Here is a 9,506-nt window from a genome sequence, read left to right on the forward strand (position 1 = left end):
TGTTCTTTTAGGCTATGCTAAAGAGACTTTTGTCTTTATGTGATTAGCTAATGGAATGTCAGATAAACTGATTCTTGTAGATTTCATACTGGAGGATATTTCTACTCAGGAAAACTGTAGGAAAGCTGTAAAGGTGGAAGCATTCACTCTTGTACCTAAGTGTTCCTTGACTTCAACAAATATACTGACATTTTTGACATTTATGGTGGTTTTGCTATATTATATGTGGTAGATTTGGCAGTGTTTGATAGGTTAATGGTTGGACTCGAAAATCTTAAAGGTTTTTTCCAACCCTAACAATTCTATGATTCTATTCTATAGATAAGACTGGTTCTTGGTATTTTTAATGTATTTTCTCCTTTCACTTGCTTTGCTGTGTTAAAATCTTTGAAGTATAAAATGTAGCTTGTATAAAACTAAACTATATTTAATTTGCAGTAAAGAAAGATCTCAGCTGTCTTACTCTGTGACTGAGAGTATCTTGTTTATAAATATGCTGTCATAATGTGCCATCTACTTGCAAATGGGGATTACTGCTTACATTTGATAGTCACTGCAACCTGAAGAAAAGAGGTTGCAGAATACAGACTTTTAAAAAAATTGTTTGATAACTATCCAGTAGTATACAGACACACTTTAGTCCTCTCCAACCACATTTACTTCCCTTGAAGTATTCTTAGGCATCCTGCTGCAGTCTGGTTGTTAACACATGAATTTCTGAGACAGAAATATTCTCCTTCACTTGCCAAAAGTAAGAAATTGTGGGGTTTTTTTCTTCTTAGAGTATCCTGCTTATGCTACTTCTTAGGTTTGTTATTAGGCAGTATAGGCTCAGCAGTTAACTCTTTTGTCACATACATCATCTGAAAATTGCACAATGTTCCAGATTAGGTTGGGGGTTTTTATGGACTTGTAGAGTTCTGTAAACTAATTAAGAAAAATGAGTCTGTACATATCATACAGTACTATACAACCTGTGGGAAATTTCTAAAATATTTTTTGCTTTTTGTGGATGGATAAAATGTACTATTTTACAGACAACAAACAAGAAAAAAATCCACTTTTTGAAGGCAGTCCTCATTAGAAAAAGGCAGTGGCTTGCCCAAAGGCTTCTCAGAGTGCATTATTCTTCTACCAGATGGTACTTAGTAATTTGGTCCAGCTGTGCAGTGTGGTATTCACAGTCTATAAACTGCATGTATGCACAGGAATGTCCTTCTGCACTGGTCAGCCCAATGAATCTCAGGTACACAGCTCTGCTTTATCCCAGTGGGAATTTCACAGACAACTTTGAAGGTTTTTATTCACAGAGTTTCATTATTACAGAAAAAATCCAAACCAACAACAAAGAATCCCCAACAGCTTTGTGGCACTGCCATGCCATTAGAAGAAGAGGGAGCTTTTGTAGGATGCAATCAGAATTTTTCATCCAATCTCAGCAATTTCTATTACTTGAAAGTTTCTGTGTGCTGCTAAACCAGGGGGGGAAATACAGACCTATTGTTATTCTTTCTAAAGGTGAAATGTTCAGCTAATTCTCCAGTATTACTTTATACAAAAACTGTGCAACAGGTATGATTTTGTCTTGGTCTGGACAGACTGACCTATGTGATCTGGATATACAAAGAGCACAATTAGACTGAACAGCTAGGAACAGTCTAAATAGTAGGAATCAAGAACATCTATGTTGTTTTAACTAACATCAGAACACAGAACAAATAATTTAATACACTTTTTTTCTAGACTATACTTACATGGGAAAGCCTTTTTTAAAAAATCATTTTTTGGGTTCTCTTTTGAAATTAGTTTTATAAAGTAACAAGATATAAATATTGTGTTTTCCATCTGTCAGTCTTTCAGTCCTCATCTTAGATCTTCTAAAATTACTGGAAAATGTATATAAAATATAACAATGGTAGTTTCTTTTTATTTTGTTTCCATTTTATTAGGATATGTGGCTGTTTAGGGGGAACCAGTAAGTGTACTTAAGGTGCAAAATGACAGCATGAGTTGTTAAGCTGGACTTTATAACAAAGCCTCTACATAGGAGAGATTTATGATGTTTCCTACTACAAGGAAAGTTTCAGCTGTATCTCACTTATTTTGTTCTGACCTTTCCTTTTATTCTTCTTTGCTGACTGTATCTGTTAATCTTTCTGTCTTTGGAATATGTATGTTGCTGTCACCTCATTTTGCCAGGTGATACATTATGAAGTTTTATTTTATTGTCCTTTTAACATTGTTATCTTACTGGGAAACTTTCTTCTACAGGACTGACTTCTTTCTGTACTGTTGTTTGTGTGTGCTTGTACTCTGTCTCTTTTGTATTTTGATGTGATAAGATCCCAAATTTATTGTAAGATTTGCAGGATGAATCTGTTCCAGGTGTCATAAACAGATAACTCCTATAAACTTTGTCTCTTGTTTTGCTAAGAGCATTAATGTTATCTAAATAGCCATGTTGATGGGACTGATATTCCAGCATCTACTGTCCACCATTATTCCTTTTCTGTTTGCTGTGATTGACTCTGCATATTTGCAGATTTCTTGCTCAGTCAGGTGAAGCCTCTGCTGTTGATGGTGGTTGTCTGGTTTAAAGAAATCTGTTATAATTAGCACGCACATCTGTCAGAAACTTTTGGGCTTTTACTGAGAAAAAGACTTCATTTTCTGAAAGAAGAAAAAGGTTCATTAGAAGCACTGTGCTTTGAAGTAATAATGCTCAATGATACATTCCAATATGAACCATGAGATTAAACAAGGCATACTTGAAGATGCATTTTCCTTGTGAAAATTTATAGCATCCCAACCCCTATATACATGTTTCTTGACCCAATTATTTGGCTGACTTTGATGATCAGAATTTTTCTTCAACAACATATCTTGCAATGAAGAAGCAAAATCAGTGAAAACAGCTGAATACTTCAGTTTTTTTTTTTTCTAATTGGAGAACAGAGGAAAATTAAGATTTTTAAGGAAGGTGTACAAGTAGTAATTGTCCATCTCTGCTGCTCAGCTGCTCAGCCTGCAGTGTAAATGAGAGAATTGATTTGCAGATGTCTGCTATGCAAATTTAATCATAAATTCTTTGATGGTAAACTTGTGTATTGATAGGATTTGAAGATGCTTACCATTATTTGCCATGCTGTTGTTGAGAGATAGGCAGCAAATGGAGCAAACCTTTAGTGCCACATTTTCTTCTGTTCAATTTCAGCTGCTTTCACATATAGAACCAAGAATTTTCAGATGAACTGTTAAGGGCAAACTGGGATTTTCACCTTGAAAATACATCAGGTGTCTCTGACATCAGTATTCTAAGAATGAATTCAAAAGAATCTCCCAAAAGGAAATAAAAATAGGGAAAAGTGTGGCCAAAATACACAACCTCTGTATTAATTTAAGTGAACCTACCTGTTGCTCTGAAAGCATCTTCTTAAACTACCTGAGCTTCCTTCTGTGAGGATGTCTGAGTAAGAATGGTCATAACAGTGTAACAGTATTTATTCTCACAAATGTGCTTTATTTCAGTTTCTGTTTTCAATTCTAAATAATACCTAATTGTCTTTGACAGAACAAGTGGTGATCTCCTAACACTCAGGGAAAAAAAGAAGTGGATGATGTGATGTACAAAACCACTCCTTTTGTTGTATTCAGTTTTGTCACACAAATGTTAATGATTGATTTAAGAAAGGTTACAAGGATCAGCAGACTGAGTTGTGTCAACTTTTCCCTTGCTGAAGATGTCACCATCATTAGGTACAGTCAGGTCTTCTGGAAATTGCCTTGGTGTCCAGGTCTTTTTTGATAAAGTCTGTAAGGTAATAATTTCTATTCTTGCACAACTCTGTCATATATTTTTTCTTCTCATGCGGTTTTGGTGACTCAGTGAGCCTTTTTCTCTGTGCTGGTTTCATATTTGCAGGTAGAATGGAACAGATGGAATAAACCAAAGGTCTGTGCAGCATAAAATCATTGTTTCACGTTAGGGTAATGAGTAAAAAGGTTTGTGGTTTATGGTTGCTTCCAGTTGTGTGTTTCATAGTAGCAAGGTTGTAATAAACATTCTGTAAGCTGTACAAACACTTGAGCCAGAGCTCATGGAAGTTGAGAAGAATCTTCCCACTGATTTAAATAGCTTTGTATGAAGCCTCACTTTTAAGTTAGTCATGATGCAAATGTTTTACTAAGGTTTCACCTGTCTTACATAATTAAAAAACCTTTTTATTCCTATCTTCTTTTGTATGTCCATTGTCTTTTAGCATGTGGTGGGTTGACCTTGGCTGGATGCCAGGTGCTCACCCAGCCACTCTGCCATTCCCCTTCCCAGCTGTAAGGGGGAAAGAGTAAGTCAGAAACCAACTCATCGTTAATATCTGTTTAGAGCTCTACTGAGCTTTGGAACTGACAGCAGCTGGTCATCATACTCCTTGTGTTCTGACTTCACTAGCTCTTAGAAAAAGTACTTATCTAATTATAAAAATACCAACTGTGTGCTGCTGCAGACATGAGCATCAAGGGAAGAAGTAGTGAAACATAGTTATTCCAGTTCTGCAGTAATGAGCAGGATGACTGACTTGATTAATCAGTTCATTTGATTTCCTGAATCCGTGTGTCTTCTGGTCTCCTTTTTAGAGCAAAACCAAGAAATAAGATGAATTTTCCCCTAGATGTTGCATAAGTATGCTTCATAGGAGACTAAAACAATCTCAAATTTATTTAGTGTTCCATGCTTAAAAGAAAACTGTGAAATCAAATAGCACAAATGTGCTTTACCGTTTATAACCAAAGATGGTATATCAGGTTCAGGTATCATCATATTCTAAGAGTATAATTTTTTTCCAACTTTTTACGTTTACTGAACTTGCTAGACTGTAAAGACTTAGCTGCTTTTCCCAGTTCTATGATATGAAAACAGTTCTTTAAAATCTCTTATGTTCTTTGCAATTCAAGAGCCATAATAAGATAATAGCAAGTCTGGAACAAGATTCTGCTGCTGCTCCAAAATGTTTAGCCTGAGTCTCTGTTCTGCACTTTGCAATCATTTACATAAGAAATACTATGGAGTCACAATGATAGCAATAGCACTTAAATTTTGATGAAGGGAAAATCTGCTCGGCACATTTTAAATAAGGACTGAAGCAGTTTATTGATTTGTTAGCAACATAGTTAATGAGCAATCAGTGAATTGCATCTTCAGGATCTGTATCAGTAATGCAATAGACAAATCACAATACCAGATGTTTTAAAATATTAAAATACAGGTACAGTTTCCTAAACTCCATTCTATACTGAATCCTGGAAAGTTCTAATCCCTGCTCCATTCACTGTGATGATTCTGTGTTGCAGAATTTTAGGTCTATTCCCACTGGCACATTCAGGTTCCCTTCTGGCCTTACTGCCTTCTTTCACTTTGTAGTTCCTCTTGCTAATTTTACTGAGTGATATTTCTGTTCCTATAACACCAGGAACCAGGTCATTGTACTACACAGATGTGTCATCTCTAGCAGTATAATATATTTAGCACCATGCTGAGTTTTAATCCTGCTGCTTATATGTAGGCAGTTGTAATAGTGTCACATAACAAGTCATTAGCTTGAAATGTTCTTGGAATTTTTCCAGATTTCAGCATCACCTGTCAATAATAGATGTTTTAAAAATAGATGAACATTTTTCAGTCCAGTTATTTTTTCAACATCTTTTTCAGGTATGAAATTTTTTTTCTTGGAATGGTAATCTGTGCTTGCATTTATCTCATTAGTACCATGTGTACAAACATTCATATCCGTTTCTAGCCTTTGTAGTGCCTACAGGCACATATTCATATTTTATTTCTTTCCTGTGAAGTTTGCATGGTGTAAATATGTCAGGGTGAAGGTCAAAAGCTTCCAACTCCTTTCAGTCGTCTGGATAATTTTAAATACTTCCTTTGTGCCGTACACAAGCAATGGTATCCTCTTCTACATGTTCTACATGTTTTGTCCTCTTCTTTCTAATTTGAGGAATGTTTATTACAGGGGGGAAGATGTTCTTGTGTTGTTTTTTTATTATTTTGGTTTGGTTTGGTTTTTTTCTAATTTTGCTTCTGTGTTCTCCCTAGAGCTGGCAAGATCCACTGTGTACTTCTCAGTCATCATGAACCACAAGCACTCTATTCTAGAAATGACGAAACTCAGTGCATGGTCTAAGTTAGGTCAGAAGAAGATGACATAATAGTTGAATAAGTGACTTATCAAATAAAAGATCTTTTCTGTTCCAGGATAAAGGGGGGGGTTATCTCATACCTCTTTTTTGGATAATTTTAGAGTGCACCCTGACCTTTCCTGGGAGCTTTTCTGACGTGACAGTTTTCTGTGGAGCTGGTATCCAACCTCCTTCATGTTAAACTGATTGCTCCACCTGTTGCAATCATGTGAACTATAGATTTACTTGGCCACCAAGGAGCCAGTCCATTCACTCTGGAATTTCCATCTAATGACACATATGTGTCAAGGCTGAACTACTTTCTTTTGGATTTGTCTGTGAATGGAAAGAAAAGTCTTAAATTCTGCATCTCTGCTTAGGGAGGGTAAGAGGTAAAACATTGTTAGAACTGCCCTCCTTTCATCATATAACTGCAGAAGACTAGGAATAATCTGAAACTCACATAGAATTTGATAAAAAACAGGTGTAACTGGATACTGTCCTAATCAATGAGGCTGGTAATACAGGACTTGCAGAGTGATACAGGAGTGCCTACAGATAGACAGCAGATTTTTTCAGAAATTCAAAGGAGGCACTTGATTCAGTGACTTTACAATCCGTGTTGTAGGGAAAAACCATGTGATTGGTTCTGCAGGGAAAAGAGTATGACCTGATCATCTAGATGCCTTATTTAATTAGGAATAATGGAGACTGGAAATCTAGATCTCAACCACTCATCAAGTGTAAGCTAGAACCAATTTATCATATGAATATAGATAAATAAATACATAGACATATAAAAACATTTTCCCATTAATTTTTTCAACTACAGCTTGCCAAAACCAGTAATTAAGGAATAACTTAAGCTTTTTAAGGAAAGGATACACTGTGAGGTTTGTGGATTTATTTGTTTGTTTGTGGGTATTGTTTGTGGTGGTGGGGTTTTGTTTGTTTGTTTGTTTGTTTGGGGGTTTTTTTCCCCCCTTAGGTATGTGCTTTATAAATTGGTACAAAGCAGGATTCTCAACTGAATGCTTGCAAGAACAGAACTGCTGGATATTCAATTTTGGCAGTATTTCCTGAGAGGGTAACAGTCCTGGTCCAGTCTTAGGCTTCTCAGTAAGGTTGTTCATGCAATAAAACTGTCTCTGCTCTTTTATGTCTGTACTTAAAAACTACCAGACAATATAATATTTGTCTGGAAGACTAGAACTATGAATGTGCAACAAAATTGTATTGCCCTAGGGACATAAGCATTTTAAAGCAGGAATGATAGTTTTCTATATCTGTAAGCCCCAAATTAATCTCTGCAAGCTCGATTAAACTTCAGCAGAATGACTGAAACCCCATAGACACTTCCTATTGACTTTCATGAGATTCGCTTCACTTTCAAAGGGTAAAATGGCCATATATTTCAGTTTTAGTGGAATTTCTCTTTTCATATGGCAAGCTAGGACTCCAGAAATATCTTTATTAAGCATACATGTCTGACTGTGTTAATTGCAAAATATTTTTTAGTAAATATTTACTTAAGGTTGAATTTTCTATGTACTTATTTGGAATAAGTCACAGAGTAGAATAACATTCACTACCTTTTGAATGAATGCTTTGGAGTGAAAAAAAAGGCAGTTCTTCCTCTTTTTCTTCTTTATTGAAGAACTTGTTAAGATTGCCATTCAAAGCAAACTTTTTTTAGCAGTTGGCTCATGTTTCATGCTTAAACTTAGTGAAGAGACTAAACTACTGCGAGGACAAAAGTTGTGCGTATAAGACTATGATTAATGTAATGCATGGCATTCTAAAATTGTTCCAATTATTTATTTACATAAAACAATGGCAGAAAGAAAAACAGGTCAATTATTAGTCTAGTGCTGTAATGAGCCTTGTGTCTGAAGTAGTGCCAAGCACTGGAAACTTAAACTTGAAAGAAACTATATGGACATTAATAGAGAAATCTGCCTGTAAACAATTTGTTAGCATTAAGTGAACCAAAACCAGGCTGACAGTCTGGATAAACAAATGCAAACTGAATGCACATTGTTTTATGCTTCATTCATTACGCTAGACAGTTCAATTACAATCTGAAAGACACATAGACCAGTTAACACATTTGTTGTCCACTGACTTTGCGAATATATAATAATACCTCTTGTGGTTAAACTTGTTTGGCATAATCTTGAATATGGTAAGATGCATTTTACATCAAAGTAATTTCACCAGCTCCAGGAGAGTGACATCATGCATTTGTCTGGACTTTCATTTCTGATTATTCTTTAAGATCTCATGGATATGAAACGGAATTTCACTTTTCCAGGAAGGTTAATTCTTTTAGTCTGTGGAAATATGATTTTTTGCACATGGGCAAATGGAGAATGGCTTATTTAATTACAAATCTCCCCTCCCCTCTCCTCCCTTCCCCTCCTCTTCTCTATTGCATCTTTAGTCCCTGTTTTCAAAATGCTTGTCTTTTACTCTTATTTTATACTTTTCAGAGGAAGGAATAGATCTGTTACATTTTATACATTTTGCATGTAATTCACTTTTTGATACTACCTGTGCATTCCTTGTGTGGTGTCATCAACCTCTCTCTTTGTCAGGGCAGGCCTCTGCATTCGTTCTTTGTGAAGGCAGCTGCTCGATGCATCTGACTGATGCAGTCAGATCTTGCTCAGCTCAGAGTGTGTTTCTTACAGGACTGTATATTCAAAAAGTAATGTCAAGTTCTTCACATTTCATCTTTGAGTCATAGCTCTGTCCCTCTGCTTGGCCTGCTGCCCTGAAGTGCCCTAACTCCCTGATCAGAAACGAACTCTGCCTTCTTTCCCCTCCACTCATAACTACATGACTCCTTGGGTACAGAGTAGAAAGAATTCAGTGTTCTGAAGATATTTGCAAAGGCAAATTCCTCCTTCTCTTTACTGCTTAAGGGCAGGTTACTTATATGGACAAATTAAAACACAAAAAGAAATTCTTCTAGGAACTATGGTTGTTGGTATTTTTTAATACTAACTCATTTTCTCTCATGGTAGGGCAGTAATTCTGTTTCTGATAAGATCTAAAATTCTGAGAAAACCAAAGTGACTGATGTCAGTGATGCTTTTTAAAACTGATAAGGGATAAGAAACTTCTATGATTAATAAGGGCATTTATTATAAGGACTCACTTTTCAAAGTGAATTAGTCTGAAAAACAATGAACAAGAAACAGTCTTCTCTCTTAATTATACTATTTTTACAACAGCCTTAATTTCTTACTCACCAGTAACTGTTCCAGAACTAGATACCCACATAGTTCTTGGCAAATGCATTAGCCTTTGAAATTAATTTT

The sequence above is a fragment of the Myiozetetes cayanensis genome, unplaced genomic scaffold, assembly GCF_022539395.1.
Source record: "Myiozetetes cayanensis isolate MyiCay16 unplaced genomic scaffold, myiCay2020 scf2-11, whole genome shotgun sequence".
Lineage (NCBI taxonomy): Eukaryota > Metazoa > Chordata > Aves > Passeriformes > Tyrannidae > Myiozetetes > Myiozetetes cayanensis.